Source organism: Triticum dicoccoides, chromosome 4A (assembly GCF_002162155.2).
Source record: "Triticum dicoccoides isolate Atlit2015 ecotype Zavitan chromosome 4A, WEW_v2.0, whole genome shotgun sequence".
NCBI lineage: Eukaryota > Viridiplantae > Streptophyta > Magnoliopsida > Poales > Poaceae > Triticum > Triticum dicoccoides.
In genome coordinates this window covers 27,481,716-27,496,259 of record NC_041386.1, presented here as the reverse complement: position 1 = coordinate 27,496,259, position 14,544 = coordinate 27,481,716, and the positions used below count along the sequence as shown (strand labels likewise).

The 14,544-nt window shown below is 45.1% G+C and overlaps 1 long non-coding RNA gene across 8 annotated transcripts; it reads left to right on the top strand.

Annotated features, from left to right (window-relative positions):
- Nucleotides 1–1,475: 1,475 nt before the first annotated feature.
- LOC119284732 lies at nucleotides 1,476–10,520 on the top strand. 8 transcript variants are annotated; one of them, XR_005139187.1, is made up of 9 exons: nucleotides 1,476–1,961; nucleotides 4,209–4,320; nucleotides 4,420–4,589; nucleotides 4,747–4,932; nucleotides 6,619–6,719; nucleotides 7,166–7,298; nucleotides 9,105–9,194; nucleotides 9,767–9,837; nucleotides 9,984–10,520. It is a non-coding gene; the product is annotated as an uncharacterized LOC119284732 (long non-coding RNA). The 8 variants fall into 8 exon arrangements; XR_005139183.1 differs by having other exon boundaries at nucleotides 5,498–6,719; XR_005139186.1 differs by having other exon boundaries at nucleotides 4,747–6,042.
- The last annotated feature ends 4,024 nt before the right edge of the window (nucleotides 10,521–14,544 follow it).

Sequence of the window (14,544 nt, the reverse complement as noted above, 5' to 3'; positions counted from 1 at the left end):
AGAGACTTTAGTGATTTCATAATATCGCCGAAAGGCGAGTGCTGAAAAATGTCCGCGGCAGTAAACTCCATGATCGGCGTCCAATCGGATTCGATCGGCAGGGGCGCGGGAGGTTCGGAGTCCGGGGAGGAGTCCGGCTCCTTGGAGTCACGAGTCTCGCGGAGTGCGGGGCTGGTGTTCGGCTCGATCACCGTTGGGATCGTAGCCCCCGAGGCGGCGTCCAACCACCCATCCTCGATCGGCGCAGTTGGCTCCGAATTAAGGGTCGAAGCCGATGCGGGTGCGGCCTCCAGGGCACTGTTCGGCGGCAGAGCTAGATCATGCCCATCGTGACAGAGCGGCGCGCTCGGCAGTGGCTCGAATCCGTCGAAGATCAAGTCCCCGCGGATGTCCACCGTGTAGTTTAAACTTCCAAATCTGACCTGTCGGCCAGGGGCATAGCTTTCGATCTGCTCCAGATGGCCAAGCGAATTGGCCCGCAGTGCGAAGCCGCCAAAGACAAAGATCTATCCGAGGAGGAAGGTCTCACCCTGGACTGCATCGCTATTGATGATCGTAGGAGCCATCAAGCCTAACGGCGACGACATAGAGGAACTCTCAATGAAAGCACCAATGTCGGTGTCAAAACCGGCGGATCTCGGGTAGGGGGTCCCGAACTGTGCGTCTAGCCGGATGGTAACATGAGGCAAGGGACACGAAGTTTTACCCAGGTTCGGGCCCTCTTAATGGAGGTAAAACCCTATGTCCTGCTTGATTAATATTGATGATATGGGTAGTACAAGAGTAGATCTACCACGAGATCGTAGAGGCTAAACCCTAGAAGCTAGCCTATGGTATGATTGTTGTCCTGTTTGTTGTCCTACGGACTAAAACCCTCCGGTTTATATAGACACCAGAGAGGGTTAGGGTTACACAGAGTCGGTTACAATGGTAGGAGATCCGCATATCCGTATCACCAAGCTTGCCTTCCACGCCAAGGAAAGTCCCTTCCGGACACGGGACAAAGTCTTCAATCTTGTATCTTCATAGTCCAGGAGTCCGGCCGAAGGTATAGTCCGGCCATCCGGACACCCCCTAATCCAGGACTCCCTCAGTAGGCTTAACCCTATTGAAGCCTCCTTAATGAAATCGCCATTGGGGAGAGACACTACAGGTGTGACATACAAAACCTAGACCTACGTACATGTACACATGCTCAATCCCCTTGTTAGAGTCTGAACCAAAATGGAGCTCCCCCGTTCGTTTGGATTCTAGACCGTCGGATCGAGATCTCCTCGCGATACAGGCCGTCGGATCTCAGGCCAGATCGCTGTGGGCCGTCTGATATTTACCCAATCGTCCTGGGCCGTCAGATAAAATTTCAATGGCAACTAATTGTAAATACCTTACCTCCACCAGGGCATTCCGGTCATTTCGCGTCGTGGGGGTATAAAAGGGGGCCGCTCCTGTGGTGGAGACCTAGCTGCCTCCTCCTCTCTCCCTCCCTCCCGCAGCCGCCTCCCTCCCTCCCTCCCGCGCGCCTCCTATCCTCCCACCTGCATCACCGCCGCCACCACCCACCTCCTCGAACCGCGATTGAACCCTAGCCGTCACTCCCCGCCAGCCATCCTCCCTGTCCGTCCGCCGCCACCACGCCATCACCGCCACCTACTCGACGCGCTGTGGAGGAAGCGACCATAGAGGGAGGGCGTCGCCGGCGTGTGCACGTGCTTCCACGGGTTCTCGCCGCGGTCGCCGGAGCCGTGGTCAACCGCGTCGGGGAGGATGGGCGCCACATCGCGGTCGCCGAATCCGTTGGCTGCGAGTCCGGGAGCGTCGCATCCGGTGGTTGTTAGGAGGCAGCGCTCAGAGGAGGTCGGACGCAAGAGGCCAGCGCGCGGAAGAGGCCGGGGCATGGAGGCAGCGCACGGAGCTCAGTTGCGGCGACAAGCTGTGCTACTACCTTGGCTACAACCTCGTAGGTGAGCTCGTCCTCTCCTCTGCTGCTTTGTTTTTAGGGTAGTGATACGTGCCGGCAGACCGGCCGAACAGTTTGGCCGGTCTAGCCCCAGCCACCCGATGCGACAAATGTTGCCGTTGGATTGGGGCTTCTGTTTTTTTTTCAAAACCAAATCTGACGAGGCCATAGGGAAACAGAGCAGCGGCGCCGCCGGCGCTCGCCATGAACGAGCGAACGACCAACCTCGAAGCCGGGCGCCTCCCGCGTCTTCGCCGGTCGCCTCCCGCCGAATTGCCTCGCCGTCGCCCGTCGCCGCCTTCACCCGTCGCCGCCGTCCAGCAGGACGGCGTCGCCATCACGCCCAACGTCCCTATCCTTGCAACACCTAGCGGTCGCCGCCATATCACGTCAGTCGCAGCACCATCGTGTCGCCGGCCACAACTTTGACCGCCGTCGTCGATGCTCGCTGCCCGAGGTTGCACGAACAAAGGCCGCCCAAATCAACGCCATTTAGATGGATGTAGCAAAAACTTCGCCGGTGGTAGCAAAAAAATAGCGACGGTTGCAGCAAAATCATTGTCGCCGTCGTCCAGTGTCACATCTGCGCCATTAATGGATGTAGCAAATTTTCTCGTTGGTCGTAGCAAAAGCCGATGACCGTTGCAGCAAAATAACCTCCGTCGTCGCGGGGACGTAGCTCCGTCAACGAAACATACAGCCAGATGCAGCTTTCCATGGTAGCAAAATGTGTCGTTGAATGGATGTAGCAAAAAAAATCATTGGTCGTAGCAAAAAATGACAACGGTTGCAGCAAATCATCGTTGCCGCCGGCACGAGGTCACAGCTCCGCCGTGATGGATGTAGCAAAAACCCTCGCCGACAGTAGCAAAATCCATCTATGGTTGAAGCTTTTTTAGTTGGGCAGTGCTGATTGGAGCTTTTCTATTTATGGTTGAAGCTTTTTTCAACTGTGGTTGAAGCTTTTTTAGATCACGGATGCAACACTGTGTACACGCGGTTCCGGCCATGGCAGCAGGTAGCTGTGGGCCGGAAAGTTGCAACCACCGGCGAGCAGTCGGGCAGTCCCCCGACTCGGCGGAGCACACGGACGGCAGCAGCCACCGGCCGCCGGCAGCGCGGGGGAAAGGAAAAGAAGAAGCATGGCACGGAGAGAGATGGGGCTGAAGGTAGAAGAAAGAATAAGGATAAGATTCGGGGTAGTTGTGTGAGGCCCACCTACACACGTCTTGTCGCGCGTGATGTTTTCGTTGACGCTGGAGCCAGCGTGGCCCTCGAGACCGGCCGAAAGTTCGGCCGGCGTGCCGTCCCGAAGCGTTTCCCTTGTTTTTATTAGTTTGCGGCTATGTTCATTTTCCATGGACTATAGAGTTCATAAAATGTCTATGGAGTACAAGCACGCAGCTCCAGCTCCTTTGATTTGCATCCATGCAGTACAAACACTCAATTTCTATGTTTAATACACCAAACATGCACTTAGGTTCAGTAGTACTCCTAGGTTTTGTAAATGCTCCTAAATCCAATTGGGTTCAGTAGTACTCCGAGGAGTAAATGGGCATCAAGAGAATGATTTGGCATGTGTTTCAGTTAGGTTCAGTAATACTCCTAGATTTTGCATGGTGTTCAGTTAGGTTCATTTATCCAATAGCACAAGCAAAGCATTTTCAGTCTAATCTGCTTCCAAAGGACATAATCTTTATCCTGTAGGCTAGATTGGGCTTAGAGCCACGTGGTAGCCAACTGCATGTTGGAAACAGGAGCAAGAATGGTCAACTTTATGCTTTGATCAACTATGGTGTTTGGTGTTTTGGTTTAGTCCTATGAACTTATAGTATTTCTTCATATATGGGACATTAAGAAATGTATTAGCTGCACCTATATGCGCTCCCGCAAAACAAAACTGAACAATTCCTCTAATTTGGAATTTGTATTTGTTGTATTCTATATCTGCTATGCAAGCTACACGATGCAACAATTTTAGTTTTTTATTCTTTTGTACTGTCATGGACTCTGATGGTTGTATAGGGCAACTTTTTTCTTCACTCCATAATTCAGGATGAACCAGGTGTCTTGGTCATATGGTTTATTTCAGTCCACCTCAGGGAACAAAGTTGGTATCTTTTGTCTGAATTTACGGACATCTTATAGAATAAATTATGCCAGATTTGTTTCCTTCACTCCTCTTGTTATGCCAGATTTGTTTCCTTCACTCCTCTTGATTTGTTCCATTTCTTACAATCTACTCTGCTAGGTTCATCTCCAATGGCAAATCCATAGCTTTGTGCTAAAGGTTCAGGCAGATGGAAGCATTAGCAATTCCCTCGACATAGCTCTCGATTGGGCCTGAACCACAACCAGCTAAGGTACCAAACTTTCTTTACAACCTCATTACTACTAGAGGACGTTTGCCTTTTTCTTACTACTAGAGTACTTTGTGATGACATTTCACTTTTATTTTTCAGGGGACATTTCTACAGATCGTTTCTATCTGATTTCCGACATTTTCAGTTTTTGGAACACCCAGAATGGATATATTGAGTGTCCCTCTTGCTGCTAAACACAATACACTTGAGATTATGTCCCTACTGAGATTCTTAAAGAACATGGTACACCGGAATAGCTTCAGATCAAAGTGAGCTGCACATTTCAACACATGTGATTTCTAAAAATCCTATACCCCCAAATATAATTTTTTATTGGTCCAGTTTCATGATTTTGTATAAACCCGTCTTCAGCTATACAAAATAGCTTGGTGTGTGATGCAGCAAATTATGTGCTTGTGCTTGCAGGTAACTCAGCCGATGGACCTTCTTATCATGAAACACCATGGCAATCGAGCTGTCGTCCGTCCGTCCCTCCCTCCTCGCGCCCGGAACCCTAGCTCGCGGCCATGGCGACCGTGCACGTCGCAGGCAGCGCAGGATCTTCAGCACTACAAGTTGTGATTTCTATCACATGTTTGTTTGATACACAAGGTCGATCGTCTATCACCTGTTCCTATTAGGCTTGAAATACAACAAAGGATATGCGATTAGTGCTTACTACTCTTGCATGTAAAAAGTTGTGATTTCTTTTTTTCAAGCCCCTTTCTTTTCTCTGGATGCATGTCCATCCATCATGTACCCACCCACACATGCAAATGAATTCGTTTGGTGGTTATATCTTGAGTGGCATCTGAATACACAAGCGTGACCAATAGTAAGCGTGAGTGCTAGAGAAGTCCCCATTTAGCATGATGGAGAGCAGGATTGTCCCCATTTATATTTGGTTCACACAGTTGTAGCTTCCTTTTTGTACGGGTTGCAATGATATGGCTTGGTCGCGGCTTAGGTCAGACAGAGATGATCCAGTACTAATTAAGCATCATTGATAAATAACAAGAGGGGCATGTGAGGAGCTCTGTCTTGCTTGTAATAGCTAAACTATTGTTACCTACTTAATGAGATCCATCGTCGATCTGCTCTATTGACTAAATGTACCCTGCTTGCTTTGCTTTGACAAAATGGCCTGTACTGAACTTGGTCATCCTTGGCTACCCAGATGGGATGTCTATAAGGAGAACTATCCAGTCCATATCTGAATCTAGGAACTATGAACTATTATATCGATGATGTCGAGTTATGTCTACATAGCCTGCTTTGCTATGCTTCTATAAGCTCAATGTATCCTTTGTACTGTTCTTCTTCTTCGACTTATCTGCTCATTTTTAGATAAATTTTCATGTGAGTACCAATGTTATAAATCAGAATTCTCTTTCTAAGGATGCTTATGTCGCAACGGTTCATCATATTTGTCAACATATTCTATACAATATGTTATGCAGTCTAAAACCCATCTTAAATTTCATATCTTATGAACAGATAATAATTTGCAGTATGACACTGTACTGAACTAATATCATTGCTTTTTTTTTTATATTTACAATGCTCCTATGACTGTTCTGTAAAAAAAATGCTCCTATGACTGTATTACCCAATTGGATATAATTGTACCCGGCAGCGGCGCAGCCGGGTGCGGCAAGCCGCATTTCCTACTGTTTAATTGATTGACTGGTGTGCATATGATTTCAAGGTATCACTTTCAAGGTAGGAGACTGATATGAACTGCCAATGTAATTTCTTTTTATTTGTGATTCTTGCTGTTTAATTGATTGACTGGTGTGCATATGATTTCTAATATATGAATTCCTTCGTCTTGTGTATTGAATATAGGATTTAGCTACAGATAATCATTAATCAACTAATGTAATTTCTTTGCCAAGTTGTAGTTAGAGTTAAATGTGCCACTGGTTATTTTATATCCTTTATTTATTCTTATTCTTCTAAATGAAATAGGAGATTTGTTGGTGCTCCATTAACTAAATATCACTGACAAAATGTTGTTCTCATTTCAGTTGAGAGAAAAGTTGCATACTTTGTGAACCAATTGGAGATTCATGTTGTTTCCCTGGATATTGTGTAGTTAGAGTTGATGTCACTGGTTATTTTATATCATTTGTTACTATTCTTTAATCGCCAAATCATATAGGAGATTTTGTTGGTGCCGAATTAACCGAATGTTACTGACAAAACTGACAAAATGTTGTTCTTATTTCAGTTTGAGCGCAAATTGCATGCTCTATAAACTAACGGGAGATTTCTGTTGTTACGAGAATATTGTAGGAAGGGTGGACTATGAAGGGAAACACTGGTGTTCTAAGATAGATGTTCTGTGTTTGAGATCTTGCCTTGGTAGCTGGATGCCTTGGTGCAAGACATTCAAGGTAAGATTGATCCCTTGTACCCATGAGTTCACTTCTCATGTAGAGCTAATAGTCCTGTTATTTTTCTATACACTATGGCAGAGTAGAGATATATTGTGTATGCCAACATGTATGTAAGAGTAATAGTAATATGATACTTCTGATTGTAGATCCAAGGTTTTAAACCGACAAAAAATGCTATCAGTTCTCATATCAAATTTTTATGCCAGATGTGCATGCTCAAAGATTTTGGTCGGCAACTTATAGTGTGTATCAAAGGATTCTGAAAAAAATAAGGTTGAGTTGTTATTGGACATTGGACCTTTATATCTTTTGCATGAAATTTTATTTACTACTTGAGCTCTGTATTTTTCCTGTGCATATCTTTGTGCTAAAAAATGTATTTATGTTAAATAGTAATTCCTAACTAATTGTTTCTAATAAACAACGATGCCTTCCTTACACAGGTTGTTTGATGCGTTCATGCTCGTCGGCGGGACGGTGCAAGGCGCAACTCCGACGCGGTTCCTCGCCGGTTGGACGGCTTTCAGGCGCAACCCTGGTGTGCACTGAGTACTGCCTCGGCTACAGCCTCCCTCGGTGAGGTCCATCTTCCTCCCGCTCCTCTGCTTCGGCTACTGTATGGGACATGGCCATGGCTATATTGATGTGGTGCTTGTCTGGTTGATGCTCTATGCCCTACTCATGCATTGGTTCCTACTTGAGCTCTGTACTTGTGGATCCATGCCATTTTAGGGTTTGCAGGATGCTGTTCATGTTTAGTTGCTATCATAGGAGCTAATGTGATGCTCTGGTTTACATGTGGATGCCCCGGTCCTATAGCTATGCTCCTGGATTTGCTAGATTGATCAGTGGCGTTCGTGCTAGGGCGATGATGATTAATCGTGGCTGAAATAAGTGTGTCTTTGAGCAATCGTGGCACCTGTGCGTATTAGGTTGGATCCTCCCTCTTGTCTCTAGAATCCTTTTTGATCCTATGATACTTGTTGTTGTCCTTGGATGGTCATTCTTATTGAGTGATAACCAGGGCAGCTCCACTGTATGAACAGATTGATCTGGTGATAAGAGATGACGGGGGTAGGTTATATGATCGAGGAAAGGTGAATCTGAGCCCGCTATGCATCCCCTTGTTAGAGTCTGAACCGAAATGGAGCTCTCCCGTGTGTTTCCCCTTGTTAGAGTCTGAACCGAAATGGAGCTCTCCCGTGCGTTTGGATTCTAGACCGTCGGATCGAAATCTCCTCGCGATACAGGCCGTCGGATCTCGATCCAAATCACTGTGGGTCGTTGGAAATTTACCGATCAACTTCGGCCGTCGGATAAAATTCCAATGGCAACAGAATGTAAATACCGTGCCCCCACGAGGGCATCTAGGTCATTTTGCTTGGGGGGGGGGGTATAAAATGACCGCGGCTTCCTCCGATGAAAACCTAGCTGCCGCCTCCTCTCTCACTCGCTCTTGCAGCTGCCTCCCTCCCTCCCACGCAGGTGGTTCCCATGGCGATGGCGGCAGCGGACACGGAGGAGGGCGGCATATCAGCGGCGCCGGCAATGGTGTCCGTGCCGGCTATGCAATGAACCCTGAACCATTTTTTATTTGTATTTAAAGGTGTTACTTATTTATGCTCAAGTGGTGTTCGTGCTAGGGCGATGATGATTACGTTGGTTGGAATTAGTGTGCCTTTGAGCAATCGAGGCACCACTGGGTATCAAGTTGGATCCTCCCTCTTGTCTCTAGAATCCTTTTTGATCCTGTGATACTTGTTGTTGTCCTTGGATGGCCATTCTTGTTGAGTGATAACCAGGGCATGTCCTTGGATGGCCATTCTTGTTGAGTGATAACCAGGGCAGCTCTACTGTATAAACAGATCGATCTGGTGATAAGAGATGATGGGGGTAGGTTATATGATCGAGGAAAGGCAAATCTGAGCCCACTATGCAATAAAAACTGCAGCTACCTCCCCTGATGTGTGTAATATTGAAGGAAAAAAAAGAACTTTTCATGTCTTGCTACTTTAAAATTCCAAAAGGTTCATTCTTCCTTTGCTGGTTACTTAACCATGTTTTTTGTTTTGCTTTGGTTCTGGTTGAGATACTAAAGGTTGTTTATATATGAAAAGAACAGACACTTATAGCTTTGTATGCCTCAACTGTAGCTTAGGATCCAGTGTTGTAGTGCTTTGCCTAATTAAAAAAACTCTAATCAATAATAGTCGTTCTTTCCTTATGATTTGACCAGACAATAGTATAATATTTTTTATTTACGGCCTTAGAATTGTATTGCCACAAAAAACAGATTTGGAATCTCAAAGAAAGCATGTTCTTATGCTACATAATTGTTTCCTCTACTTATAGTTAACCTCTCTATTTTGTCGTCTCTAACAGCCAAGATGAGTGCTCTATGCTTACGGCTCATGCTAACTGAACTGGTGATGTTTCTTTCTTTACCTCGATTGACGCCACATGTTCCCCTTGGTGAGTCTTGACACCATGTTTATACAATTAAGATCGCCCTCTGGTTGCTTGAACACATTTGATTTATTGCAAATTTTGGTACACTGTTTTGATAGGAGTGTTCTTTGCTTACCGTTCACACTTACTAGGTGTTTTCAGAACGTTTGTTAGAGCATAGTTCATGTATCTGGTACCTTAGCATTGTTAGCTTTTAAACTTGTTTTATGTCCATCACCCAGACATCATCTTATGTTCTTCTCAATTTGTGTGCGCAAAAGTTGCAATTCCATGTTCTAGGCTTAGCTCAACCAGATAACATGTAGGGAGTTCAATTTTATTTGTTAATATAATGGTGGAATTATATATCTCTAAGGTGCAGTCATTAGTCAAGTGTCAGTAACTTGCTGGTAGTTCTATTATGTCATGAACTAAAATATTAAGGAGATTTCTTCCGTTTTATGAATTAACGACGTGGCCAACTGTTGTGATGTCTCAAAAATGAGAAATGGTTGTCCATCAGTTGGGCTCTTGATTTTCTGCTTGGTTTTGTGAAATACATTTTGATTAGGGTTAAGGTTGGCCTTTGGTCTCAGGTTGCCGCGTCGTCCTCGTCTTCGGCTTGCAAGGGACTGGATCTGGTGTGATTGATTCTTCCTCTCACAAGGTGGGTACATCCTCTGTTTCGATTTCTTCCACGAGTTTTGGTTTGCCTTACCAGATTGCTTCGCGTCTATACACGATTATACCCAAAGCTCACTTTTCTTTCTTAACTCATCTAGGGTGGCTCTTGAATCCATCTGTCCTGTTTAGGTTATGATGGCCGACAAACAGCTCCAAGTTCACGGGTCGCCAGGCTCGCCGAGTGACGCTGGCTCCAACGGTGGTCTGTGAGCACTTGCCCAGGTCAATTGATATTTGTGGTGGCCCTTCTCTGTTTTTACTTGGAAAATTTTAGTTCATATGTGCCTCGGCGATTTTTAAAATCAAAGGAAATGCTCTGTGCAGAAAAATACATATCTAATCTAGGGGGTATATGTAATAGCAGTAGATAAATAATAATGTTTAGATTCAGGCAGTATACTATAATCTGCCTTCTGGAGAGGGGCCTATGCTTGCTAAGTTCTTTGTACGGTGCCTTCAGGGAGGCTGTGTGGTGCCGACGGCGAGGTCTTCATAATGGCATCAAGTCACCCTTGCCATATGGATCATATGTAAACTCTTCCTGCTAACCTACAGGAGTACATTTTGATGCTTCAAGTCTGAACCTATGTAACTTGTGAACTAATGCCTCCCTGAGTGTGTGTGTGTGTGCACGCGCGCTATGTTAAATCAAACTTCTTCAGACTACTGTGAAGTAATGCCACTTGTCATTGAGATTCCTTGTCATATTGACCAAATTTCATTGCTTGATGGCCATTTAGAGAGGCCATTTAGAGTTGTCAAAAATCTGGGACTGTGAAGTCTATTTACACTGTCAAAAATCTCGGACTGTTTTCAGAGTTGCTACAACAATGGAATTTTCAGTTTGACAAAACAGTTTAAACTGAAAATCTGGGACTTCACATTTGCTACAACAGAGTTGTCAAAAATTCAGTTTACACTGTTAGTTTGACAAAAACTGTCCAAACTGAAAATACAGTTATAATGGTGTAGGCATTGTTAATCTTTGGGGATAATTGTAGATGTTGTGAAGTGATTTAGATGTCACTTTGCTGTGCATACTGGCATCAAATAATTCCAACTTAATTCAGTAGAAAATTGGTAACTCATGTAGGTTGGCATCAAATTATTGCCAGTAATACATTTATTAGCAATCAGTACATGATCAGTGACTGAATTAAGTTGTAACCCTTTTGCTGAATTGGCCCCTGTATTACTGCAGTAAGCTGCTCTGGAACGTTGTAATCCTTTTGCTGTATGGCAGATTTTTATTGGCTTGATCAAACTTTGGCTGCAATACGGTAGTAGGTAGAGAAGTATGTTTTTGCCCAGAAGTTATATTATCTATTTACAAGTCTCTCGTAAAAGAATACCACTCTATATGAACTTTTTGTGTTTGAACTTTTTGTGTTTGTGGTTTTTGTACTTGAAATGCTTCGGTGGTTATATATAGATATATCCGGCAGCATGCTGCCGGGATGCGGCAAGCCGCATTTCCTATCTAGTAGTTCCCAAATTATTGACGGAATCCATAACTCCCGAACGACCCGTACTTTTGAATCTCGTCCCGAACGTGTCCTAAACCGTCAGATGAGCCGCACTGATCTTTATGCAGAGCACAATGCCATGTCATTTTGTTTGAGCGTTCGGGACGACCGACCAGACCACCGAACGCATCGGCTTATCCACTCGCCCATCCCAGCCAACGCTCACTTTTTTCCCTTTCTTCACATCACAAGCGGCGGAGACGAGCTCCCGTGGGGTGGCTGCCCTGCAAGTGTCACCGGAGACCGCGGCGGGAGGAGCTCGCGCGGTGGACGCCTCGGCAGCGAGGGGATGAGCTCGCGCTGTGGACGCCTCGGCGGCGCGGGGAGGAGCTCGCGCGGTGGACGCCTCGTCGGCGCGGGGAGGAGCTCGCGCGATGGAGGCCTCGGTGGTGTGAGGATGAGGTCGTGCCCGCGGCGGAGGAGCTCGAGACCGCGGCGGGAGGAGCTCGCGCGGTGGACGCCCCCGGCGGAGTAGTTCTTGCGTGGCCGCGGCCGGGAGGAGCTTGTACGGTGGATGCCCCAGCGGCGCGCGGAGGAGCTCGTGTGTGGCCTCGGCGGGGCTGAGGAGCACGACAGGTCCCTGGCGGCGGGTTGAATCCCTCCGCGTGCTCCTCACTGGCGTGAGCCCATGCCGCCGCGATTTCTGGTCCGCGCAACCGGCTGGAGGTGCGGTCGTGGGCGGGGGCCGAGCGCGGCCTGCTCGCTTGCGCCGTCGCGGCGGGCGTCGAGGCCGTCCCCCTCCGCGAGACCTTCGCTGACGCTGACCATCCGGCCTCCGACCCGCTCCAGGGTACCCCTTCCTCCGCAAGCTCGGCCCTGAACCGGTTAAGGTGCCGCCATGGGCAGACGCTGAGCGAGCCTGCTCGCCCACGCCGACGCGGCCGGCGTCGGGTCTGCCTCTATTCGCGTGGTCCTCGCCGCTGTGGCCAGCACCAGGCGCAGTGCTCGAATTTGAACGAAGCCAGTGACGAGGACGTGACCGAGGTGCTGCTCGCCGCCGCGACCAGCACCAGGCGCGCGCTCCGGGGGTGAACTACAAGGCCTTCAGCCGCACCATCGAGCCGCACAACTTCATTTACATGCAGGTAGCATCCCATATCTGCAGGCTGCCAAGGTGTTCTGATTCTGTACCTGCACGTAGCATCCTGCTCACCCCTTCTGTTCATTTTTTCAGTTTATCAACCTTCAAAATTGCCATGTCTTTGTCCGAGTATAGACACATCACAATTTCGTAATTACACTCTCACTTTTATTTCTTGAGTAACTGTACTAGTAAACGCACGGCGATTGAAAAGCATATTTGCCATGGCAACCAAAATCATGTGAACTTTTGTTAAGTTTTAGTTTTATAGATGATGTTGCCATGGCAACTAAAGCATATGTTTGCCAGGACGGCAACCTATTCATCGTGTGTTTTTTCATATGTATTCGAATATTTTTTCCATGGTTAAGTTTATAAGTTCTATACTTTATGGGTCATGCCAATGTTTTGTATACGGATACATATAATGGCACCTTTTTCTTATACAAAGCATGACAAGTATAATGAGAACAACATGGCAATATTTTCACATGCATCTGCCATGGCGAATTGTGTTTCATATTTTTTGTGTTTACTTTATATACATGATAATTTTTCTGTTGCCATGACAAATATGTTGCCATGCCGATTCAATTTTTGTTGCCATGACATTTTAAATCATGTTTTTTCGTTGCCATGGTAATAAAACAATATATATTGCCATGGGTAGCTCCATGGCATTTGGGAGTCGGGACTGTTCATATGTATTTGCCATGGCAAATTTTAATACTTCCTCATTAAAAATGTTCTTTGCCATGGCAAGTGTTGTTTTTTGGTGCCAATATTATTTTTTTCCATGGCAATTTTACCTTTTTAACATAGAAAATTTACCTACATTGCCACGGCAATATAGTGCCTTTAATAAAAAAGAAAAATATGGCACAATTGTATTTTAATTTGGCCATGGCAATTTTTCCTATATTGACATGGCAAATTTAATTATAACGGCATGGCAAAAAAATTTAAACTCTTTTTATCTGTGAGATTTTTTAAAAGTTGCCATATTGCTTGCAAATTTTGCCAGGGCAATTTTTAACCTTTGCATACATGTCAATATAATCTCTAATGGCAATTTTTTCCATGCCAAATTAACTTTTATGGGACTATGGCAATTTACTCTAATTTTCTAGCAAGAGTTTGGTATTCACGATATGGAAAAAATCTAAAAACACTTTTTTCCATGGCAAAAATCTAAAAACACTTTTTGCCATGGCAAAATCTGCAAGTAATATGGCAACTTTTAGTAAACTTTTATCTAAAAAAATGTGCGTGAAATTGCCATGGCGAAAAAAATTATATAGAAGAAACAAACTTGCCATGCGCCGTAAAGTGAATTTGCCGTGGCAAATTCACCAAATAACATGGGAAATTTTATCTAAAAATTTGTGCATGATTTTGCCATGGCAAAAGTACTTATCTAAAAGAAAGAAATTTACCATGGCAAAATTTAATGACTTTTTCCTTCATTAAAAAAAATTGTTTTTTGCCATGGCAAGTATTTTTTTAGTAACAATTTTACTTACTTTTTTCATGGCAATTTTTTCTTCTTGACATGGCAAATTTACCTATGTTACCAAGGCAACATAGTACCTTTAAATGGCAAAAAAAAATATGGAAAAAATTTCTTTTAATTTGCCATGGCAACTTTTACTATATTGACATGGCAAATTTGATTATAATGCCATGTCAATTTCTTTTTAACCTCCTTTTTCTATGAGATCTTTACTTTTTTTCCATCGCAAATTTTACCTTTTTCACATGGCAAAATTACCTACATTACCACTGCAATCTTTAGCTTTTGCATACATGTCAATATAATCGCTAGTGACAATTCTTTTCATGCCAAATTAACTTTTATGGGACGATGCCAATTTCATTGCATTTTTTTGCTTTACATATGATCCATGGATTTTTTTTGTTTACTTTTTCATCATTCATGGAACCACGGTAAATTACTTTTAAACATGGCAATTTCTCCCGAAACAATATATGGTACACTTTTTGTGTGTGTTTTACATTTTTTTTGCCACTATGTAAAGATTCAAATTTGCCATTACTTCTTTTTTGCGCCATTTGAAAACAT